Source organism: Myotis myotis, unplaced genomic scaffold (assembly GCF_014108235.1).
Source record: "Myotis myotis isolate mMyoMyo1 unplaced genomic scaffold, mMyoMyo1.p scaffold_m19_p_2, whole genome shotgun sequence".
Classification (NCBI taxonomy): domain Eukaryota; kingdom Metazoa; phylum Chordata; class Mammalia; order Chiroptera; family Vespertilionidae; genus Myotis; species Myotis myotis.
Window position 1 is genome coordinate 163,676,648 of NW_023416324.1, and position 25,173 is coordinate 163,701,820.

The window sequence follows — 25,173 nt, forward strand, 5'->3', positions numbered from 1 at the left end:
GAACAGAAGCCTTTCCAGGAAGATCCGAGATGGCTAAGAATGGATAAAAAGTTCAATCTTGTAGCAGGAAAGAGTACAAAGAAATGAGTCTGGAAAGTTAGGGGTGATCATGGGTGTACTATTAATGGCTTTATATGAAAACATGAAATGATAAAGTTTAATATGTTCTAAATGTGCTCCCTGCAGTGGAAAGAATAGACTGGGAGTGACGAAGAGTGGATTTGGGTATAATAAGTAACAATTATTAAGTCATAGCTGCAGTGACTTAGAAATTGTGAGGAAGCTGTTTTGAGAGGCATGGATAGTTGTGGTAATTGGGTATTATGATAGAAAGACAGGAACAAATGATTTTTAAAAATTGTTTTCCTCACCCGACTGGTGTGCTCAGTGGTTGAGCATCAACCTAGGAACCAGGAGGTCACAGTTTGATTCCCAGTCAGGGCACATACATGGGTTGTGGGCTCTCTCCCCAGTGGGGGGCCTGCAGGAGGCAACCTGTAAATCATTCTTTCCCATCATTGATATTTCTATCTTTCCCACTCCCTTCCTCTCTGAAATCAATAAAAATATATTTTTAAAAAATTGCTTGCTTCCGAGAACATTAATTTCTTTAAAATGGGAAAAGGACACATTTTTACTCCCATGTTTTCCTATTGTCAGATAGAAATTTGAGTAGCAGAATAAATAATCCAGATAGGCAAGGTTGGTTTTTTGTTTGTTTGTTTTGTGTGGTTTTATTTATTTATTTATTTTTAGTGATGAATGTCACCTTGGTCGGGTAGCTCAGTTGGTTAGAGAGTCGTCCTGAAATGCCAAGGTTGTGAGTTCAATCTCAGGTCAGGGCACATAAAAGAATCAACCAATGAATGCATCAATAGATAGAACAACAAATTGTTTTCTCTCTCACTCTCTCTATTAAATCAAGAAAGTAAAATTTTTTCTTTTTTAATAATGATGTCTTTTTTTAAAATTGATTTCAGAGAAGAAGGGAGAGGGAGAGAGGGATAGAAACTTCAATGGTGAGAGAGAATGATTGATTGGCTGCCTTTTGCACGCCCTCCACTGGGGATCAAGCCAGCAACTGTGGCATATGCTCTGATTAGGAATCAAACTGAGACCTCCTGGTTCATAAGTTGATGCTCAACCATTGAGCCACACCAGCTGGGCTAAAAGAAAATTGTTTAAAAAGGTGTTCTAGAGACTGTGGTTCTTTAAAAAAATAAAGTGATGACTGTCAGCCTTTTTCAGATATGAACAACAGCAACATAGAATGTAGGAGGCATGACTGTGAAGTTACGCAAGTGATTCTTTCCTGAACACAGCAAAAACTATAAATAGTTTTGCCACCTTCAGAATAGTCCTGTTTGAAAGGCTGTGTGATGATTCCCATGTGCTTCCATTCTTCAAGTCACTTTTTAGAACTCTTCTCTTTGAAGTGCTCTAGGAGACTACAGCATATTCTTTAGAGTCTTTCCTCTTCACCAGAGGCAAACCCTCCATCCTTGCCTCTGCCTCTGCTTCCATCAGTCCTTCTTGCTCTCTGTGTCTACATCTGCCCCACATGGTTTCTTTCTTTTCCTTAAACTTAAAGAAATGAGAGATAATTTATATAATAAATTCTACCATTAAAATTAAAAATGCTTTTATTAATTTCAGAGAAAGGAAGAGGGAGAGAGAGATGGAAACATCAGTGATGAGAGAATCATCGATTGGCTGCCTCTTGCACGCCCCCCAATGGGGATCGAGTGTGCAACCTAAAGCATGTGCCCTGACCGGAATTGTACCTGCCACCCCTTGTTGTATGGGATCATGTTCCAACCAACTGAGCAACACTGGCCAGCACTGTAAAGGTTTTTAAGTATTTTTTTTTAACCATATTTATGAGGTTGTGCAGCCATCAGCACTAATTCCAGAATATTTGCATTACCCCAAAGAGAAATCTTGCACCCAATAGCAGTCACTCATTTGACCCCAAACTCTGCCCTCTTGCCCCAGGCTACCACTAATTTACTTTTATAATTAGTTTAATTAATTTCTATAATTAATCTAATTCTGGGCATACAAGTAGATTCCATATGTGGATTTATATAATACAGTGGAGCCTTGACTTACGAGTTTAATTCGTTCCGTGACGGAGCTCGTAACTCAAATTACTCGTATGTCAAATCTTAAAGTGAACGAGTGAGACACATGATGCTGGGCTGATGTGGCGTTCACTGTGACGTTCGCTGTGCCAATTAGCGGTGGGGTATCTGAAGCTGGCTCGTAACCTGAATTTTAGCTCACAACTCAAAGCAAAATATCGGCCGAGAGACGGCTCGTATCTGAAAAAACTCGTTAGTCGCGACACTCGTAAGTCAAGGCCCCACTGTATGTGGTCTTTTGTGATTTGTTTCTTTCACTTAGCACAGTGTTTTCAAGGTTCATCCATATTGTAGTGGATATGAGTACTTCATTTCCTTTTATGGCCAAATAATCCATTGTGTGCATATACCAGATTTTTTTGTCCATTCATCAGTTGATGGAAATTTGGGTTTCTTTCTTTCTTTCTTTCTTTTGGAGGATTTTTATAAGAGTTTATTTGAACCAAACTGAGATATATGCTGGGGAGCCAGATCTCAAATGCTCCCTTTCATTTTTTGATTGTTATGAATAGTGCTTCTAGGAACATTTGTATATAGGTTTCTGTGTGGACTTCTTTTCCGTTCTTTTGGATATATGCATAGGACTGGATTTGCTGAGTTAAATGATAACTCCATGTTTAACCTTTTGAGGAGGAGCTAAGACTATTCCAAAGCTACTTGCACCATTTTGCAATTGCACCAACAGTGTCTGAGGATTCTGATTTCTCCAACCCATCCTAAACTCATCTTCTGCCTTTTTTATGATAGTTGCCCTAGTGGATGTGAAACGGTATCTCATTGTAGTTTTAATTTGCATTTCCTTGATGGCTAATCTGTTGAGTATCTTTTCATGTGCTTATTTTTTTTAGTATTTTTATTTTTTTAATTATTATATATATAGATATATATTATTGACCTTTTTACAGAGAGGAAGGGAGAGGGATAGAGAGTTCAAAACATCGATCAGCTGCCTCCTGCACACCCCCCACCGGGGTTGTGCCCGCAACCAAGGCACCTGCCCTTGACCGGAATCAAACCCGGGACACTTGAGTCCACAGGCCGACACTCTATCCACTGAGCCAAACCAGCTAGGGCTTCATGTGCTTATTGACTATTTGTATATCTGTATATATTTTTGTTAACTCACCGGAGAATATTTTTGCCATTGGTATTTTTTAGAGAGAGTAAAAGGGATGGAGGAGAGGGGAGAGGGAGGGAGAGAGAGATGAAGAGAAACACAAAGTGAGAGAGACACACCAATTGGTTGCCTCCTGGGGCTGAGGATTGAACCTGCAGCCGAGGTATGTGCCCTTGACCATGTGCCCTTGACTGGGCTTTGACACCCCCCACCACCACCCTTTGGTGCACTGGCTGACGCTCTTAACTATTGAGCAAACCAGCCAAGGCAACAAATACTGCTTTATACAGATCTTACACAAGCTAGTTACATTTTATTGGGATAAGTTGGAGGGGGTACATTTGAGTGACATGAACAAGTCAAATTGGGCTTGAGGCCAACTTGAACCTCTCCCAGTTTTCCTCATGGGAGGTAAAATGAATGTTGATGATATGGTTCTTGTTGAAGGGGGCTTTCTGCTAGGTTTTTAGAAGCACTGAGTAGAGACTTGCCAAAAAGCTTCTTATATACACTTTCAACCATGTTACTCTGAAACTCCAACATAATTATTTGTTTGTAAATAAATAACTTGTTGCCTGACTGTAAGTCCTTGTTTTGAGCATAATTTCTTATCTTACTGTTCACATTTAGGCAAAAATAAGCATCATTCATGCTCAGCCCCATTCTGACCCTGTAGCTTTGAACAGTCTGTGAGCATGAGCAGTTCATTATCTCTTGACTTACAAGGTCTAGAGGTCTAAGCGTGCAGGCTGGTCTTGACTTTGAAATCTTATAATCTAGTGCAGGGGTCCTCAAACTTTTTAAACAGGGGGCCAGTTCACTGTCCCTCAGACCGTTGGAGGGCCGGACTATAGTTTAAAAAAAAACTATGAACAAATTCCTATGCACACTGCACATATCTTATTTTGAAGTAAAAAAACAAAACGGGAACAAATACAATATTTGTATTTGCATGTGGCCCGCGGGCCGTAGTTTGAGGACCCCTGGACTTTAAACATTTGTTGGTACCTCTGTATTAACAGCATTATGTCTCTGTCAGATGGATACAGAGAAGTATGAAAAGTGTTTCTTATAGAAAGAGAAGTAAAGTTAGAATCCAGCTGACTGAAGTTCAAGGAAGTATGTGTCATATTAATGGATGGGACTGTATCACTCTGGGTCTGATCAGGAAAGAAACCAAACAGGAATTTGTACATGGAAAGAATTATCCCCAGTGATTGGATCCAATCCCGGGCCGCAGACCGGCCCCAGAAGCCCCTTACCTGTCCCCCCCTACCCCATGATTGGATCCATCCTGGGCTGCAGGCCGGCCCCAGAAGCTGCCTGCCTGCTGCCCATGATTGGATCCGATCACAGGCCGCAGGCCGGCGCCAGAAGCCACCTGATATGGTAGTAACTCTATCAGTAAGCACTCTGAAAGTCAGTGACATAAATGCACCAATTAAAAGATTATGATGGTGAATCAAAAACAAAACCCACTTTAAATATAAAGACACATATAGATTAAAAGTAAATGAATTAAGCTGCAGCCTGTTTTGCTCAGTGGATAGAGCATTAGCCCGTGGACTGAAGGGTCCTAAGTTCGATTCTAGTCAAGGGCATGTACCTCAGTTGCTGGCTTGATCCCCAGTCCCTATCAGAGCATGTGCAGGAGGCAACCAATGTGTGTCTCCCTTTCCCTTCAGTCTCTCTAAAATTCAATGGAAAAATATCCTTGAGTGAAGATTAACAAAAACAAAGTAAATGGATTAAGTAACATTAAAGAGATTATAAGAAAAATATATTCCAAATTTTGTTAGTTGTTAATGGTTATGTTTAAATTATTAACACCTAAGAAATTGGGTGAAGGGTACATATAATATGCTGTAGTATTTTATAGTTTTTTTACATGTATGAGATTATTTCAAATTAAAATATTAAAATTAAAAATTAATAAAATATTAATTCAAATGTATCTGCATTACATGAAAAATCTCCTAATTGCTTCTAGCATAATTTATTACATTGTGCTAAAATTTACAAGGGTTTAATTAAAACATATCTTAATTCTAAATGATATAATAGAAAATATATAATAGTGCAGTTATAAGCACTTATCGGAAAATAAAAATTTAAAGAAGTGAATTTAAAGAAGGGATTAGCCAAAGAAAATGTATGCACAACCCATGGACACAGACAACAGTATGGTGATGGCCAGAGAGAAGTGGGGGGCAAGAGCTGGGTAGAGGGGGCAAAAGGGGGGAAATAGTGACATCCTATATAATAATAATAAAAGGCTAATATGCACATTGACTGAACGGCTGGATGACCGGTTGCTATGATGCGCACTGGCCACCAGGGGGCAGATGCTCAATGCAGGAGCTGCCCCCTGGTGGTCAGTGTACTTCCATATGGGAAGTGCCACTCAGCCAAAAGCTGGCTCATGGCTGGCCAGTGCATTGGTGGTGGCAGGAGCCTCTCCCGCCTCCGTGGCAGCACTAAGGATGTCCAACTAACGGTTTAGACCCGATACCTTGGGGGCCTAAGCCTTTAGTTGGACATCCCCCGAGGGCTCCTTGGCTGCCAGAAGGATGTCTGACTGCAAGCTTAGGCCTGATCCCCCGGGGAGTGGGCCTAAGTCGACAGGTGGACATCCCCCAAGGGGTCCTGGACTACAAATGGGCACAGGCTGGGCTGAGGGACCCCCTCCCCCCCGAGTGCACAAATTTTTGTGCACCGGGCCTCTAGTAAGTAAATAAAACCCTTAGAACATAAGCGTAGCAGAAATAGAAGCCGCTGCTATCCCAGGGCTGAGGTAGATAGAGCACACAGGGAAGAGCCATCCTCCCTGGAGCTGGGATCCAGACCTTGGAGAGAGTGTAGCTGTGGGTCACTAAATGGCGAGGTCATTGTGATGATGTGTTGGTGCACCCGTGCTGACATCTGCCCCCTAGGGTTCCAGGGGAAGCTGTTCCGCAAAACTGTGCTGCAGAACCTCCCACAAAGAGAGAGTGGGGAAGTCACTGTAGAAGCCTGGAGCTGGAGGAGCCTGGTGAGCTAGAACACTGTGGAAGCAAAACTTCTGCAGTGTCTCTCCTGCGCCCTCTACTGATAAAGTTTAACATGGTGCCAGCTGGAAAAGGAAAAATACCTATAGGACCCAGATCCATTCTCAGGGTAGGCAAAAAGGATGAATTTGGAATTGAGAGCCACTAAATCAATAACTAGCATGGGAATGGTGTTAGTGTTGTAGGAGCTCAGAGAAATAGAGATCATATCAGGTTATGACCGTTAAGAAGAAGTGCTATTTGAAAGAGCTCTTGTAAGATGAGTAAGTTTCTTTTTAACGAGATGACAACTGCTTTTCCTCCTTACAAAAACAGTACATGCTTATTTTATTAAAATTAGAATATAAATCTTTTTGTCTATTGTTTATATTCTAGAAACAAGAGAAAGGCACTCACTTTTTATTACCCATAAAGAGAACCAGTGTTAATTGTTTAACAAAACGTTACTAGGTAGTGGATGTAGTAGGGAGGGAAAGCTTTTTATGATGGTGCTTGCTGCTGCTTTTGTTTGTTTTTTTATAGAAAAAATTGGCTGAGTTGTAATAATGCTAAATAATATAAACTGCATTTTGGAACTTACTATCTTTGGTGTTTATATGAAATTTATTTACATAACTTATTTAAGAAGTTTGTCAAGCAGATAATCACTAGACATTACTTTGGGAACCTTTAAATAACCATTGGGAAGGGTTTTCTGTTGTAATCACACTGATAGAATGTTGTATCTTAAGAAGTCCATCATGCTTTTCTCTCCTTTGCTCAGATATTTTTCATACAAATTTTCATATGAAAAATATGAATGAACCCTCTTAGTAGCAGGGTTCTAGCAGACTTCATCTGGGAAACAAAATTGCAAGCTGAATCTTGCCCTTGTTGAGGTGTAGGGACTAGTCTTCCCCCAGATAGCAAAAGACTACAGGATCCTCATGAAAGAGAAAGACTTTATAACACCATATCACTGTTTTATTGGAGTTTATGCTTTAAAAATTGGACAGTGATTCTAGAGGATGAAAACAAAGTTCTTGAGTGTTAGCGTACAACTGGGTTTGCATAAATGATTAGAATATATATAATGTTACACTCCTTTTCAGAGAAATATCCTATACTACTACTAAATTCAGACTAGTACCTTTTGACTTGTCAGTCTTTTAAATATATTTTTTATTGATTTTTTACAGAGAGGAAGAGAGAGAGATAGAGAGTTAGAAACATCGATGAGAGAGAAACATCGATCAGCTGCCTCCTGCACATCCCCCACTGGGGAAGTGCCCACAACCCAGGTACATGCCCTTGACCGGAATCGAACCCGGGACCTTTCAGTCCGCAGGCCGACGCTCTATCCACTGAGCCAAACCTGTTTCGGCAAGACTTGTCAGTCTTTTAACCAAGTTGGTACAGAAGTCACTTGTTTGCTCTCCTATTTTAGACAAACTTAAGGGGAAAATGAAAACTTGAGTATAAGTTTAGTTTCTAAACCTTTTAGGTTCAGTCTTTGACTTAAAATAACCACTCTTCCTCTGACTGTGTATGAGCAGTTGTATAGAAAGGTTTATGGTGCGAATAAGAAATAAAATTTTATTTTTATTTAATTTTAATTAATTTAAATTTAAGTAGCTGTATGTGGCTAGGATGGCCACCCATATCAGATAGCACATTTTACAGAATGGTGTATTTATAAGCAAAAAATTGTAAAGAAAACAGATAATTTGAACATTAAGAGTACATGCTCATTCAGGGTTGGCCTGTCTGCATGGTGGCACTTCATTTCCCCAAAATATCTTAATCTGGTACTATGATTTTTTTTTCACATCACTGATGTAATTATGAAAATTTGATGAAGATCCATGTCTTCTTTTAAGTTATCTTTTAATGCATATTCCCTGGTGATGTCTGTTTCTATAACTTTATTTACACGCTAGTCTCAGTTCATTTTAGTGAGCATTTATTGAGCACACGTGTATCACGTTCTGTACTATGTGCTAGGAGTGCAAATGTTAATAACATAAAATTGCAGTTATTAGCAGTTTAATCTAGTTGGGATTAAAGGAGAAGGTAGTAGGAATAAAGGGAAACTTGTGTTCACTTTTTTTAAAACCTCTATCTGCAATTTGATACTGTTTAGAAATATTCTTTTTTTTTTTTTAATATATTTTATTGATTTTTTACAGAGAGGAAGAGAGAGGGATAGAGAGTTAGAAACATCGATCAGCTGCCTCTTGCACACCCCCCACTGGGGATGTGCCCGCAACCAAGGCACATGCCCTTGGCCGGAATCGAACCTGGGACCCTTCAGTCCGCAGGCTGACGCTCTATCCACTGAGCCAAACCGGTTAGGGCTAGAAATATTCTTAAAAATTTTCTTACTTTAAAAACACATATATATCCCTGGCCGGTTTGGCTCAATGGATGGAGTGTCAGCCTGCGGACTGGAGGGTCCCAGGTTCGATTCCGGTCTGGGGCATGTGCCTTGGTTGCGGGCACATCCCCAGTGGGGGGTGTGCAGGAGGCGGCTGATCGATGTTTCTCTCTCGTTGATGTTTCTGGCTCTCTATCCCTCTCCCTTCCTCTCTGTAAAAAAAGAAAATCAATAAAATATATTTTAAAAAATAAATAAATAAATAAAAAACACATCTATATTTTTTTCTTAAGTGACGAGAGGTAGGTTTTGTTGTTTTTGTTTTGTTTGTTTTGCCTCTTTGTCTCTGCCTGGTTATTTGATTTCATACTCTCCTGTAAGTGGAATGCAGCCTCTGGATTCTTCCCATTACAGCATACAGGATGCTGTGGCAGCCAGCTACTCTGGATCATTCAGAATAGTTCTGTGAGCTGGAGCCTGCTTGCTCTTTGTGACCTATAGATAGTTCATGGACTATCCTTACCTCATATTTTATCCGTGGAAACTGTGCTTTCTGTTATTTATCAAGTCACAGCCATGCTTTTTCACAAATCATCTTGAAGTGGTTGAAGTGATCTGTGCTAATGCATTCATTCAACAGTTGCCTTCCATGTATGTACCAGACTGTTGAACTACGAGGGAAGTAAGGCATGCCGCCTGTAGACTGAGACAGTCAAGAGCTGCATGCTCCCTCAGTCTTTTCCATCTTGGTGGTGACTTGTTAAGATAGTAGAGCTTTAATAAGAAGGTGGACCTTTAAGAGGGCAGCAGCCTAGATCCCTAAATCTCCTTAAGGAGAAGAGAGAACTTCCTCAAGCTTAGTATCCACTACAGGTAAAACCTTTGTTGTATTAAGCCAGTGGTGAGGAACTGTTTTTCTGCCAAGGGCCATTATAACATCATTTGAGGGCCATACAAAATTATCAACTTAAAAACTAGCCTGTTCTATTTGGTCAAACATTTAATTAACTCACCCCTAATGCCAGACCAAATGATTTCGCAGGCCTTAATATGGCCCACGGGCTGAATATTCCCCACACCTATGTTAAACCATTGAGGTTTGGGGATATGTTTGTTACCAAAGCATAATTGGCCTAATATGGAGTTGTTTTCAGTCATTTGCTGTTATGACAAGCACTACTATGAATATTATAATTTTCACATGTGCAAAGTTTTTTGGATTTATATCCAGGAGTAAAATTGCTGAGTTGCAGAATATACAGACAGATGATCAACTTTACAAGCTGATAGCAAGTTGTTTTCTGAAGTAGTTGTAGCAATTTACTCTTCTAGCAGTGTTTAAGAATCTCTTTGCTCTACATTCTTGCTAACACTTAATTTTGGTCAGCCTTCTTAATTTTTGCCAATATAGAAGGTGTAAATGGTATCTGTTAATGGCGTTGATTTACATTTTCACTTTTTCTTATGAGATTTGGCATGTTTTCATGTATTTAGTCACTGTAATCTATGAAGTAAAAGTTTGTGCCATTTGCTTGTTATTTATTGGGTTGTTTGTTGTTTTGCTCATTTCTTTATAGGAATTCTTTATATATTTTGGATATTTTTGTTGCAGTTACCTTTTGTTGCAGAGTTCCTGTTTTGTGACTTGTCTGTTTTATGGTGTAGAATGTGTCATATTTATCAATCTTTTCCTTTATAGAGTGCTATGTCTTAAAGATGTTTTCCTCTGTAAATATATTCTCCTATATAATTTTCTAAACGTTAGAATTTTGCCTTTCACATTAAATCTTTAATTCATCTGAAAAAAAATTTTTTTGATATGATGTAAAGTGAGGATCTTTCTTCATCTGGATTCTCCAGAAGGTAGAGCTTGACGGAAAAGGCTTATGTGTCTTTACATAGAAAGTACATTCCCAGGGAGCAGAAGTGTGAGAAAGGGGAGAAGCACAGAATGAGTCGTAGCCAATATGGAAGTGTAACTGCTTGCTCAGTAAGTATTATTGTATTTCCCCCTAGGAAGTTATAGAAAGTCAATCACAGTATCATCTAATACAGGATGAGAAAAAGGATCTATTTGGTAAGTTGAGATCCATCACCGTTGGTCAGAGTTAACTCTCCTGTACTACTAGGTTGCATGCGTGGGTGCCACAGTAGCCCATGGCAGTGTACAGCTCAGGCATGAAGTGAGGTGTTGTCGTATTGTGCCTGCATTTAAAAGTTGGCCACACCCGCCCTTTTCTGTTTTTTGGCGGCATGAGGAATCATGTGCAGCAAAGTCTCCTGAAAGACCCTCTATGAGTCAGTGCATGAAGTCCTGCACAGGACCAGTGCAAGAGCTGCAGATCAGCCTGAAGAACTATGACCCTTAGAAGGGCAAATACTTCTCAGTCACTTTCAGGCTTAAGTCCATTCCTGCCCCAAGTTCTCAGTATCTGTTCTGAGAACTGTGACGAGGCCAAGGCCATGCATATCCCCCATGTAGACACTGAGGCGCTGAAGAAATTCGACAAGAAAAGGAAATTGGTCAAGAAGTATGGTGCCTTTTTGGCTTCATAGTCTCTAATCAATCAGAATCCTGGGCCCAGACCTGAAATAAGGCTGTCAAGTTCCCTTCCTTGCTGACCCACAATAAGAGCATGGTGGCCAAAGTCGATGAAGTGAAATTCACAAGTTCCAGATGAAGAGAAGAAGTTGTGTAGGGCAGTAGCTATTTGCCATGTGAAGATGACAGATGATGAGCTTGTGCACAACATCCACTTAGCTGTCAGTTTCCTGGTGTAATTGCTCATAAAAGAACTGGCTTTGTACATCTGGGCTTTGTACGTTAAGGAGGTCACTGGTTCAATTCCCGGTTCAGGGCACATGCCTGGATTGCAGACTCTATCCCTGGTGGGGAGCTTGCAGAAGACAGCCGATCGATGGTTCTCTCTTATCATTGAAGTTTTTAACTCTCTCTCCCCCTCCCTTTCTCTCTCTGAAATAAATAAAAACATATTTTAAAAAAGAAAAGTATCACGGGCAAGCCCCAGCACCTGTACTAAAGCACAGCTTAATAATCCATATTGCTACCATTAAAAATGATGATACTAATAAGTAAAAGTTGGCTACACCCAATATAGAGCTGGTAGCTGGAGTAGCAGCTTGAACAAGAGACAAATGAAGCTAAGAGGATCAGAAAAGATGTGTAAGTGGTGTGGTATCTGGTATAGGATCCAACTTCTTTAATAAAAAGTTTTGGTGTTAGAGCCTATTCACATTATTCTCCAGGAATGTCTTTGCTATTCCTAGGCCTTTGCTCTTTGTATAATTTTATAATTAGCTGTCCAATTTTTCACAAAAGACTTCTGGGACTTGATTAGGATTCCATTCGAATATACAGATTAGTTTGAGGAAATTTGTCATCTGTACAATTTTGAGTCTTTAAATTTATGAACATTAGTATTCCCATTTACTTAGATCTTCTTAATGTCTGTCTTTCAATACATTTTCCCCTTTATAAAGGTCCTAGGTCCATGGATCTCAAACTGTTCCAAGGCACTTTGGGGTGCCCCTGTGAGCTCAGAGGACCACAGGATATTTTAAATTTTAGAGGGAAATTGTGATGAACATCTGTTGGACATAGTTTGAACTTGTAGCTCTTAGGAAGTTCCAGTTTCAACATTAGGTTGTGATACATTTGATAATGTGTACTTTTCATCTCAGTTGTCTGAGATGAAAAGTATGAAAATCAGTGTGGAACAAAATGTAAGACTGGGCAGGGTCTGCGGTTTCAGAGGTTGTGCAGTATCTTTGCATTATTAGGAATATACAGTATTAGAAAACATTGCCCATCAGGTGAATATTTCTCATGTATAAGTGATTAAGAAATAAAAATATTTTTTTCAATTTACGTGTATTGCTTTTTAAAATAGTTACTAAGTGTTTAGGACATGAATGAATACTAATGAAGTTGTTTGGACCTAACTACTAAATAAATGAAACTGTTAGTAATTTCTGTTGGCTTGGAGCACTGTGAAATAATTGCTGAGAGTGAGGGAAGTAAGTTTGGAACTTCTGTCCTAGGAACTTCGTATTTTTTTATGACATTACTAGTGGCCTGATGCATGAAATTTGTGCACATTAAAAGGGAATTAGCTGGGGAAAGGTCAAGGGGGGGGGGAGGAGACATAGGTACTACTCTTTGTAATATTTTAAGCAATAAAACAAAATTTAAAAAAGGGGGGGGGAATTAATTAGAGGAAATATTTTAATATTGCTATTTGCCCTTTCTCTATAATAGAAGTGTCCTGCCAGCCCCACCCCCATTGGGTGACACCAAGACCCAGCTGGCCCCACCCGTGTCAAGCCCCACTGGGCAGGGGACACAGCCTGCTTTTTATTCATTAGATTTCTTCAATTTATTTCATCAGTTCTAGAAAGTTTTCAGCTATTAATTTATCTAGTGAACCATTCTCTCATTTATTCTATCATCTCCTTCTGGAACTCCGAATAGATGTTTCTTAGGTCATTCAACTTACTCATCTTCTCTTTCAGATTTTCTGTTTGTCTCTCTGTCCTACATAATCTAGATACTTTTCCAGATACATCTCCCACTTCACAAATTCTCTCTTCCACTAAGTCTTTGCTGCTTTTTAATTCAAATGTTGGGTCTTAATTTTGAAGTATGTTTTTCTTATTGAATGTTCTGTATTGTTTTTTTCATATTTGCTTTTTTCCTGCCTGTTTCCCCTGAACTTCTTAGATATCCTCTGTGTCAGATCATTGCACATCTATATCACCAGTCTGTTTTGGCTAGTTATCTATCACGATACCTTTTTTTATTTTCTGAATTTTCACTATGAGGTCTTTCTTTCCTTAGAATTTTATTTTTGGTTATTATTTGAGGCCTGTGTTGAAGTTTTTTTCTCCTATGTAGGCTTTATATTTATATTTGATACTACCATTCACCAGGGAGTGCTACCACATTCAATTAAACCAATTTGGGATTTTTTTAGATGGACTGAATTCAGATCATAAATGTGTATTTTGTTTGCAATTTCTCAGAGATTCCCTTCTGCCCAGAAGGATTTATTTCTGATTCACTGTTACTATTTATTATAGCCTTTTAGGTCCTAGCTTTATATGGGAAGGATTCCTGTTACATTTTTAAATTTAGGGAGACTGGGTTGATTTTTCACATGTCCTCTGTGAGAGACATCACAGTGGAAATTTATGGTCTCCAGAGTTTAGTCAAAAATCCCTCAAGAATAACTGGATTAGTAAATCGCTTACTCTCTTATTCCAGGTTTCACTTTGCTTTGGGAGCTCTATGGAAACATTCTTTCATCTTAACTAGCTTACCCATGCATTAAAAAAAATTTAATACCCATTGTTTTTAAAGATTTGATGTTATCCAGTCCTTTATTTATTTGAGTGTGAATCTGAGTTTCATTTTTCTTCTTTATTCTTTACCAGTGCCCTAATTTTGTTTTCTGTATCTCTTTCCTACTTTGCCTTTTTGGCTTTGCTACTAATAATAGTCCTGATGTTGTGAGTATTGCCACCAAATAAAATAATCCTTTCATTCTGATTGGTGAACTTTTGTTTCACAGTGTATATTATCTACCTAAGATGATTTGGGATATTAAATTTTTTTTTAAAATTTGTTTTGTTTGTTTTTTTCGATTTGGCATATTTTTATTGATGCTTTTGTGATTAAAGGCATTTGAAGCTTTTGGGGGGAGAAGGAGGAATAAAAGGCCAGTGATGTTGGGGCTCTTGTAGTTTATGGAGAGACTGTTAGATGTCTTAACAAATAGTGTTGCATTATTATATTCATATGGTATTGAAAATTAAGGTCTATTTGTTTATATAAAATGTAAGTAAAAATATAAAGCGAAATTGTGCTTTTATTTATTTATTTTTAAATTGTGCTTTTAAATCATGTTTTTTAATAGTATACGGTTTGTACTAGTTGATCCTAGTGGATTATAATAAATTTAGTAATTTCTACTGGTTGGACTGACTGGTTCCAGACACCACTCCTTTTTGTATTTCTGTTGTAGATTTAACTTCCCCTGGTCTCCTTCAATAGACAGTTGAGGGATTGTTTGTCTTTGAGTCAGTCACAATTACACAATGGGCCTGTTAGAAGAGTACAGTGTGTTTGGGGCATGCTTTTTGTTTCGCCTACTTGTTTTTCACTAAAGAGTAGAAAAAGTAAAAAGTATTTGAACAAATTTGGAGAGAGGCACTACTTATCATTTGTTCTTTTTTTATAAAACATTTTTGAGTAAGAATGGAGCAAAATATAGGTAAGTCAGTATTTTATCATGAATTGTTTTTACATTTCTCTATTGTTTCTGGCTAAATGTAATATGTAAAGAACCTTATCACATCCTCATTTGGCACTTTTTAGGCAGTTGACAGTAGAAGCAATATACAAAAAAACACACTGCTTTATGGAACAGGATTGAAGATTAAGGCCATAAATTGGTTGTTAGGGGGAGGCTATAAATCTTTCCAAAAATATTTTTGTTAATATAGGGTAGTGGATAATGTTATCTTAGCGAAGTGCTCTTTGATAAGAGAGTTAATAAAGAAGAAGAATATTTCATCTGGGCACAGAGTGTGTATCATAAATCAGTAAAGATTATTGTCTAGGACATGCAAGGATCTATGTTAAACATTATAGAAGATAGTAAAATAGTATAGCAGTGGTGGCAGTAGTAGTAATAGCAATAGTAGTACAATCCCTGCCTTTATTTTTTTGTAATTAATTCTCACCTAAGGATATATTTCCATTGATTTTTAGAGAGAGTGAAGAGGGAGGAAGAGGGAGAGAATCAATATGAGAGAGACAAATTGATTGGTTGCCTTCGCACACACCCCGACCAGGGCCAGGGATCAAGCCTGCAACGGAGGTACGTGCTCTTGACCAGAATTGAACCCAGAACCCTTCAGCCTGCAGGCCGACACTCTTTCCAGTAAGCTAACTGGCTAGAGCAATGCCTGCCTTTAAATTGCTTGAAGTCTTGGGTAAGAAAGACACCTAAAGTTATAATTAATGATGCAAATTTATAATTTATTGTCAGAGGATGGTGCAGTATCTATACTAATAAAAGGGTAATATGCTAATTAGACCAGATAGACCAGATGTCCTTCCAGACATCCTTCCGGACAAAGCCACCATGGCAGGGCCGAGGCAGAGGTGGTTAGGGGCGATCAGGCAGGCAGGCAGAGTGGTTAGGGGCGATCAGGCCAGCAGGGGAGAGTGGCTAGGGGCGATCAGGCCGGCAGGGGAGAGCAGTTGGGGTGATCAGGCCGGCAGGGGAAAGTGGTTAGGGGTGATCAGGCTGCAGGGGAGGAGTTAGAGGCGATCAGGCTGCAGGGGAGCAGTAAGAAGCGATGAGGCCAGCAGGCAGAGGCGTTTAGGGGTGATCAGGCAGGCAGGCAGAGGCAGTTAGGGGCGATCAGGCAGGCAGGCAGGTGAGCGGTTAGGAGCCTGCCTAAACCAGCAGTTGGACATCCCCTGAGGGGTCCTGAATTGGAGAAGGTGCAGGCCGGGCTAAGGGACAGCCCCCCATCACTGCATGAATTTCATGCACCGGACCTCTAGTATTAACATAATTAAGAACGATTTGTTAGTAAACTTGAATTCCGGTCTTAGTTTGTTAGTAATTAGATTTGTGTGACTTGAGGCAAACAATTTACTTTTTGGTTCATCACTTCCTTTATGTATAAGGAAGATGGACCAATCAATTCTAATATTTTCCAACTTTAATAGTCCCTGAATTTATTTTCCTGTACAGCTTGCATTCAGGAGATGTGAGGGGTTATTTTAGAAGGTATAGATAGACAGGAATGGCCTTACATAGGAAGTAATTTTTACTGAGCATTGAAAGATTTGGTTGGATAAAGAAAAGGATGAAGAAAATTTGAGAATGGAGAAATATATTCACAAAGATGATTTAGGCCAGGTAGGTCTTTGGTATATTTGGGGAACATGAAGTATAGGATTAACATGTTACATTCAAATGAGATCAGATTGATTCAGTAATTAATGGCCTTAACTACAAGAGTTTAGTACTCAGTCTGTAGGTTATGAATAGCTGTGTGTTTAACCAATTCTGACTTCTTTCTGTAAACAAAAACCGAATGCATGGAAACTCTTTAGGGCCCTGGCTGGGTAGCTTAGTTGGTTAGAGCGTTGTCCTGATAATACCAAGGTTGCAGGTTTAATCCCCAGTCAGGGCTCATAGAAGAAGCAACCAATGAATGCATGCATATATAAGTGGAACAACAAATCAATGTTTCTCTCTCCCTCTCACCCTCCCTCTCTCCCTCCTCTCCCCTTCTTTCCCTTCAATAAATAAAAATTAAACAAAAGAAAGGAAAGAATTGGAGGTATAAGGGTGATGTATAGAGCTGGGGTACACTTTAAAGCAGCAATTCTCAAAGTGTAGTCTGTGGTACCCTTGGGGTCTGTTGGGTCAAAACCCATTTTCATAGTAATACTAACACATTCTTTGCCTTTTACACTATTTTAACATTTGCATTGATGGTGCAAAAGCAGTGGTGGGTAAAACTTCCTGAGACAAAGAAAAGTATGTAGCAAATTGGGAAGTAATCAAAAGGCACCTATGAAACATGATGGGTTGCCTTGCAGAAAACCACGTATGTGATTGAATTAAACAATCCCTTCATGAAAAACTATATTTATTTGAAAGAATAACTGGCCCACAAACTCTGGTTGTTTTGACTTGGGTATTTGGCAGACATTGTCTTGAAAATGAATGAAGTGATTTAAGCTTTCAAGTGAAAATTAGAATTTTAGAAAACTTGTATCTACTTGGTTGAGTTGGACAGTTTCCCAATACTTAAGATTTTTCTGATTATATCAATGGTGATATTAATGTGATTTTATTTTTATTATATAATGAAATATGTACATATATAGAATGTATTCATAATTCAGTGAACCAATATTTTCCAAATAATTTCTCTCATTATAAAATTCATACAGGAGTAAAAGATTCATTTGGATTGTAAGAGAAATCAATGGGTTTAATGTAATACTACAACATTATTACTGTGGTTTCAGATTCCACAATTAATGACCCAATAAATTGAATGCAGAAGCAGATTATAAACATTCAGCTGTCTTCTACTAAGCCAAATTTGCAGAAATGTAAAATAATTCCACTCTTCTCAAGTTTATTTTGTTTTATTATTTTTCATAAAAGTGTCATTTATATTAACATGTAATAGGTTTATTTTTAATGAAATAAATATTTAACTTGTTTTAATTTCTCATGTGATAAATATAGACAGTTGTAACCCACATAAACAAAAATTATTTGAGATTCTCAAATATTTTAAAGAGTTCTAAAGGGGTCTTGAGGCCAAAATGTTTTGAGAAGTGCTACTTTGAAGAAACTAAGTGGCTTTTAATATGCATGTGTTGAGAACAGATATTGATAAAGGGCATGCATATGACGTAACTTAAAATGAGCTTGTTTGTCTTTTTTTTTTTTTTTAAAACATATCTTTATTGATTCCAGAGAAGAAGGTTGAGGGAAAGAGAGATAGAAACATCAATGTGAGAGAGAATCATTGATTGGCTGCCTTCTGCACATCCCCTACTGGGGATCAAGCCCATAATCCAGGCCCTTGACTGGAAACAAACCTAGGACCCTTCAGTCCGCAGGCTCATGCTCTATCCACTGAGCCAAACCATCCATGGCCAAATATCACCTTCTCTCTTTTTTTTTTAAATTAAATCTTTATTGTTCAGATTACAGTTGTTCCTCTTTTCCCCCCCATAGCTCTCCTCCAACCAGTTCCCACCCCACCCTCTGCCCTTACCCCTCCCACTGTCCTCATCCATAGGTGCAAGATTTTTGTCCAGTCTCTTCCTACACCCCCACACCTCTTTCCCCCCAAGAATTGTCAGTCCACTCCCTTTCTATGCCCCTGGTTCTATTATATTCACCAGTTTACTCTGTTCATCAGATTTTTTATTCACTTGATTTTTAGATTCACTTGTTGATAGATATGTATTTGCTGTTCATAATTTTTATCTTTACCTTTTTCTTCTTCCTCTTCTTAAAGAATACCTTTCAGCATTTCATATAATACTGGTTTGGTGGTGATGAACTCCTTTAGCTTTTTCTTATCCGTGAAGCTCTTTATCTGACCTTCAATTCTAAATGATAGCTTTGCTGGGTAAAGTAATCTTGGTTGTAGATTCTTGCAATTCATCACTTTGAATATTTCTTGCCACTCCCTTCTGGCTTGCATAGTTTCTGTTGAGAAACCAGCTGACAGTCGTATGGGTATTCCCTTGTATGTGACTGACTGTTTTTCTCTTGCTGCTTTTAAGATTCTTTTTCTTTTGCCCTTGGCATTTTAATTATGATGTGTCTTGGTGTGGTCCTCTTTGGATTCCTTTTGTTTGGGGTTCTCTGTGCATCCTGGACTTGTAAATCTGTTTCTTTCACCAGGTAGGGGAAGTTTTCTGTCATTATTTCTTCAAATAGGTTTTCAATCTCTTGTTCTCTTTCTTCTTCTGGCACCCCCATAAATCGGATGTTGGTGCGTTTGAAGTTGTCCCAGAGTCTCCTTACACTATCTTCATATTTTTGGATTCTTTTTTCTTTTTGCTTTTCTGGTTGGGTATTTTTTGCTTCTTCGTATTTCAAATCTTTGACTTGATTCTTGTGATCCTCTTGTCTGCTGTTCGATCTCTGTATATTATTCTTTATTTCAGTCAACGTATGCTTAATTTCTAGTTGGTCTTTTTTCATATCCTCCAGGGTCTCACTAAATTTATCGGCAGTTTCTAGAAAATTCTTGAAAAACCTTATAACCGTGGTTTTGAACTCTATATCCAGTAGTTTGCTTTCCTCCATTTCTGTCATTTGTGACCTGTTTCTTTGTCTCTGCATTTTTATGCTTCCGTGTTGGTAGAGTGGCTTTGTGTGCTAGGTGTCCTAAAGGGCCCAGTGGCTCAGCCTCCCCAGTTACCTGAGGTGGACACTCTTGGTGCACCCCCTTTGTGGGCTTTGTGCACAGTCTTGTTGTAGTTAAGCCTTGATTATTGTAGGTATCACTGGGAGGAATTGACCTCCAGGCCAATTGGCTGTGAGAATCAGCTGTATCTACGGTGGGAGAACTTCTGTGCTGAAGACACCCTTCTGGGGCAAGACTTGCTTCAGTGGGGCTTTGGTGCTCACTGAGTCTGCCCCCTGAGTGTATCCCTTATGGATCTGAGGAGTTGTAATCTGGATGGTCCCACTCTGACCACTGGGTACACTGGCTCTTGGATCTAAGGAGGTGCTAATTTAGCCTTTGCCTGAGGTTACCCAGCAGGACCTACGAAGGGATCTGCAGATTCCCCTTCCCTGTTTGGGGTTTGGAGGTGCTCTAATGAGGCCCAGCTGTGAAGCAATGCAAGCTGCTGTGGGGCCTTGGGCCTTCTCTTGGAAGTTCTGGGTCTGTCTGGCCCAGCTGCAGTTTGTTAGGTAATTTTCAGATTGCAAAGGGCCAAGGCATTCATATGCAAAAGCTTCTGCTGCAACTTGGGTGGGGCGGGGTCTCAGGGAATCAACAGGGCGGAGCAAGCAGCTATGGCTGATCCTCAGCCCTGCCCTAAGGGGCCCCGAGTCTCAGCGTCCAGGTAATTGCTGCAAGCACCTCTGAGAGAAAGCTGCCCTCGAGTTCCGAGTTCTGCCCACTGCCAGACAGTCCAGTTTCTCCCCGTATGAGTCTGGGTCCCCAGAGACTTCCCGGAACTGGAGTTCAGAGCAGTCGGGGGCTTGTGACTCCCTCCTGACTCAAAAAGACAGCCGCGTCCTCAGTTGCCAGCCCTTGCTGTGTGCACCTCCATACCTCTGCACTTCCGCACCCCCTCTGAATCTCAGTGTGCTTTTCTCTTTCCTTCTAGTTGTAGAATTTCTATTCAGCCAGCCTTCCTGTAGTTCTGAATGATATCCATTTTGTCTTTTAGTTGTATTTTTTTTTCAATATTGCTTTTTTATTGACTGATTCTTCCCCATTACACACACCTCTCCTCTCCACCCCTCTCATGTTACATAATCATGTTCTATCCATATTTAGTGCTAACATTATTATGACTGACTTTATGACGAGTGTTATTCACAGTTGAGGTATGCAGTGTAGTTCCTGAACAAGCTTTTATTTTTCCTGGGTTCATAATTGCCTCAGTTTTGTTTTCTTATTAAAAAAAATAAAAATCTGCAGACCACTAATTCATCTCCAGCATCCCTAAAGCATTCAAAATCTCAACTCTATATTCCAACATACCAGGTATTCAGTTTTTCTTTTGAGACATGCCACCTAACACTCCATCTTTAAGCATTCATTGACTTACTGCTGTTCTCTTCTACTCTCCTCCCTGTTTAATAGTTCCATTGCTATTTTAGCAACCTTATGGCCACTCTCTCACAAAACGTCTTCTTTCCTCATGAGCAGGACTGTATCTTTCAACTTCCCACTTTACATAAAGACCCCACTACCACTCCATTTACCTTCCTCTCCTCCCTTCAACATCCCCCCCAGAAAACTGTACTGTTACATGATCACGGGTGACCACACTTGTATTCTACTTTGTAACCATAATTAAGTATCCTCTTAAAAGAAAAAGACGATAGACAGTATTTGCATAAATTATTCTGATTATTTAGATGTTATTCATTAAATAGCCATGCTTTGTGCTAAACTGGGTTTCCTTTTCTTTGGCGCCGATGTCTGGAACTGTGCCACTCACTGGGACGCCGAAACAGAGTCCACTGTCTTACACTCCAACCCTCTGCTCAAAATCCTGCAGCATTTTACACTGTTTGACATCGGAAGGATGCTTTTCCTGTACAGTTTTTTAAATCTCACTGAAAATCTGATTGTCGTTTTCTCTTGGGGGAATGAAGAAATACATGCCTTCCACATCATATCCTTAAGATCTTCAGCTTCTTTACTCATTCAATCTCTTGCTTACAAGTCAATCCATAATTCCCGAAATTGGTGATTTTTTAAAATCTTAATTTGAGCCATGAACTTATATTTTACATTTGCTTCCTGAAAAATTCAGTCGCCTTCTGTTTTTGATATAACGCATCCTGTTCGTCCTGATTTTGTTTTCAGGATGCACAGCTTCTTAAATCTTGTCCGGGCCGTAATCAAATTCTTCCCTGTTGCTGGAAGTCGCGTCTGACCTCTCCAGTCTCGGCAGGACTTCCGAGCCCATCCGGGAGCTCGGCGGACGGCGGCGAGCGCAGCCGCGCGGGGAGTCCAGCCACTCTCGCGAGACCGAGGAGGCCACGTCCGCAGCTCCGCTCTGCTCCGTCGCAGGGCCTCCTGGTGCCGGTCTAGAGAACGTTAGCGTAATCACGACTCTAGAAGTGTACGTGCAAGCGGATGTTGAGGATGACGGAGCCCGCGACATAGAAGTACGGGCAATTCGAGCGCAGCTTCCAGGCCAGCTCGAAGAAGGCGAGCAGCGTGCGGGACAGCCCTTTGCAGAACACCCCGTAGGAGCTGGGGGCGGCAGCCGGGCTGGAGACCCCGAGGGCCCAGGCAGACGGAGCCGCCACGGTGGCCGTGGCCTCCGGTGTCGCCGCTCGCCCGGGTGCTTGGTGCCGAGGGTCACCCCAGGTCCCGCGGACCCGGACCAGACCAGTGGCCTGGAAGGGAAGGGTGGGGGCACTAGGCTGTGGCTGCGTCCCCTCTGAGGTGCAGCCCCTTTTGTATTTTTGAAGTAGTTGTGGGAGGCAGCAATTTCCGGTGTTTACCTATGCCGCCATCTTGGTTCTCCTGTGTTTGTCTTTTCTATTCTTAGGTTATGAACTCCTTTATGTTCTCCAGCTTCTAGCATAGGATCTTACAAATAATAATCATGAGAGTAGAAGCAGAACTTTCAATATTTATTAACTTTTAATCTTTATGCAGTAAATATTAATTTCTTTTTTAAATTGAGATATAATTTACATAGCTGAAATTTACCATTTTAACGTGTACAATTCAGTGAGCGGTTTCAGTGTATTTACCAGATTGTGCAACCATTACCAATGTCTAATTCCATAACATTTTCCTTCCCCCAAAAGAAACTTCATACTATTAGCTGTCACTTCCCATTCCCCTCACCCCCTAGCAGCCACCAGTCTACTTTATTTCTCTATGAATTTGCCTGTGCTGGGTATCTATACTAATAAAAGCCTGGGGGGCCCTCGCCTGTGACATCATCACAAGATGGCCGCCTCAAGATGGCTGCACGCACAGTGGAGGCGGGGCCTGGTGGAGGAGGCGGATCTCCCAGGGGAGGGCAGTTGGGGGCCATCAGACTGGCAGGGGAGGGCAGTTGGGGTGATCGGGCAGGTAGGGGAGAAGTTAGGTGAGATCAGGCCAGCAGGAGAGCAGTTAGGGGGCAATCCGGCTGGCAGGCAGAAGTGGTTAGGGCAGGGGTGGGCAAACTTTTTGACTCCAGGGCCACAATGGATTTTTTTTTTTTTCCCTTTCTATGTCCCTGATTCACCAGTTCATTCTGTTCATCAGATTATTTATTCACTTGATTCTTAGATTCACTTGTTGATAGATGCATATTTGTTGTTCATAGTTTGTATCTTTACCTTTTTCTTCCTCTCCCTCTTCTTAAAGGATACCTTTCAGCATTTCATATAATCCTGGTTTGGTGGTGATGAACTCCTTTAGCTTTTCCTTATTTGTGAAGCTCTTTATCTGACCTTCAATTCTGAATGATAGCTTTGCTGGATAAAGTAATCTTGGTTGTAGGTTCTTGGTATTCATCACTTTGAATATTTCTTGCCATTCCCTTCTGGCCTGCAAAGTTTCTGTTGAGAAATCAGCTGACAGTCGTATGGGTATTCCCTTGTAGGTAACTGAGTTTCTTTCTCTTGCTGTTTTTAAGATTCTCTCTTTATCTTTTGCTCTTGGCATTTTAATTATGATGTGTCTTGGTGTGTTCCTCTTTGGATTCCTTTTGTTTGGGGTTCTCCGAGCTTCTTGGACCTGTAAGTCCATTTCTTTCACCAGGTGGGGGAAGTTTTCTGTCATTATTTCTTCAAATAGGTTTTCAATATCTTGCTCTCTCTCATCTTCTGGCACCCCTATAATTCTGATGTTGGTACGCTTGAAGCTGTCCCAGAGGCTCCTTACACTATCCTCGCATTTTTGGATTCTTTTTTCATTTTGCTTTTCCGGTTGGGTGTTTTTTGCTTCCTCGCATTTCAAATCATTGACTTGATTCTTGCGCTCATCTGGTCTTCTGTCGGGAGTCTGTATAATATTCGTTATTTCAGTCCGTGTATGCTTAATTTCTAGTTTGTTCCCCAATATAAGATCGAGGGTCTCATTAGTTTTCTTGTAGATCTCATTAAGTTTATCGGCGGCTTCTAAACAGTTCTTGAGAGACCTTAAAAGTGTGGTTCTGAACTCTATATCGTCCATTGACAATTTTGTCCTGTTTCTTTGTCTCCGCATTTTGTTATGGTTCCTTGGTGCACCCCCTAGTGGTCTTTGTGTGCAGTCTTATAGTTAAACTTGATTGTTGTAGCTAATACCAGGGAGGGTTTGACCTCCAGGCCAAGTGGCTATGAGAATCAGCTGTGTCTGCAGTGAGAGAACTTCTGTCCTCTAGGGAGGTGCTAATCTAGCCTTTGCCTGAGGCTATCCGGCAAATGCCTGTGTGCAGGGCTTGGGCGGGGCGGGTCGCACAGGATCAGCAGGGTGGGCCGGAGAGAGCAGTTATGGCGGCTCTCAGTCCTGTCCCCAGGGGCTCTGCCTCTCTGAGTCCCAGCACCCACTGCAAAGCTCGGAGAGAAAGCTGCACTCGCTCTGACCGAAGCCAGACAGTCCCGCTTCTCCCGTTTGAGTCTGGGTCCCTAAAGACTCGCCTGTATCTGGAGCTCAGAGTCTGCGACTCCCTCCCGATTGAAAACGCCAACCGCGCCCTCCGCCGCCAGCCCGCTCCCTGCACTCCACACCTCAGAATTTGACTTCAGCACTGCGCCTCCTCTGAGTGTCCGTATGCGTTTCTTTTTCCTCCTAATTGTAGGACTTCCACTCAGCCAGCGTTCCTGTGGTTCTGGGTGATGTCCGTTCCGTTTTTTAGTTTCACTTTTGAAGTAGTTGTTCAAGGCAGCAAACTCCGGCGTTAACCTATGCCGCCATCTTGGTTCTCCCACAATGGATTCTTAAACTGGACTGGAGGCCCGGAACAAAAGCATGGATGGAGTGTTTGTGTGAACTAATATAAATTCAAAGTAAACATCATTACATAAAAGGGTATGGTCTTTTTTTTCAATAGTTTTATTCATTTCAAACGGGCCAGATCTGGCCTGCGGGCCGTATTTTGCCCACGGCTGGGTTAGGGGCTATCAGGCAGGCAAGCAGGCTAGTGGTTAGGAGCCAGCAGTCCCAGATTTTGTGAGGGATGTGTGAGATCAGGCCTAAACCAGCAGTCTGACATCCCCCAAGGGGTCCCAGATGGCAGAGGGT

At 40.6% G+C, this 25,173-nt stretch overlaps 1 protein-coding gene and 1 pseudogene across 1 annotated transcript in view; both read left to right on the forward strand.

Annotated features, from left to right (window-relative positions):
• The window catches only part of PAK2 (p21 (RAC1) activated kinase 2), a 111,129-nt gene that overhangs the window by 14,521 nt on the left and 71,435 nt on the right, over positions 1-25,173 (forward strand). The gene's annotated exons all lie outside the window — the stretch shown is intronic.
• LOC118675737 lies at positions 8,936-22,391 on the forward strand (annotated as a pseudogene).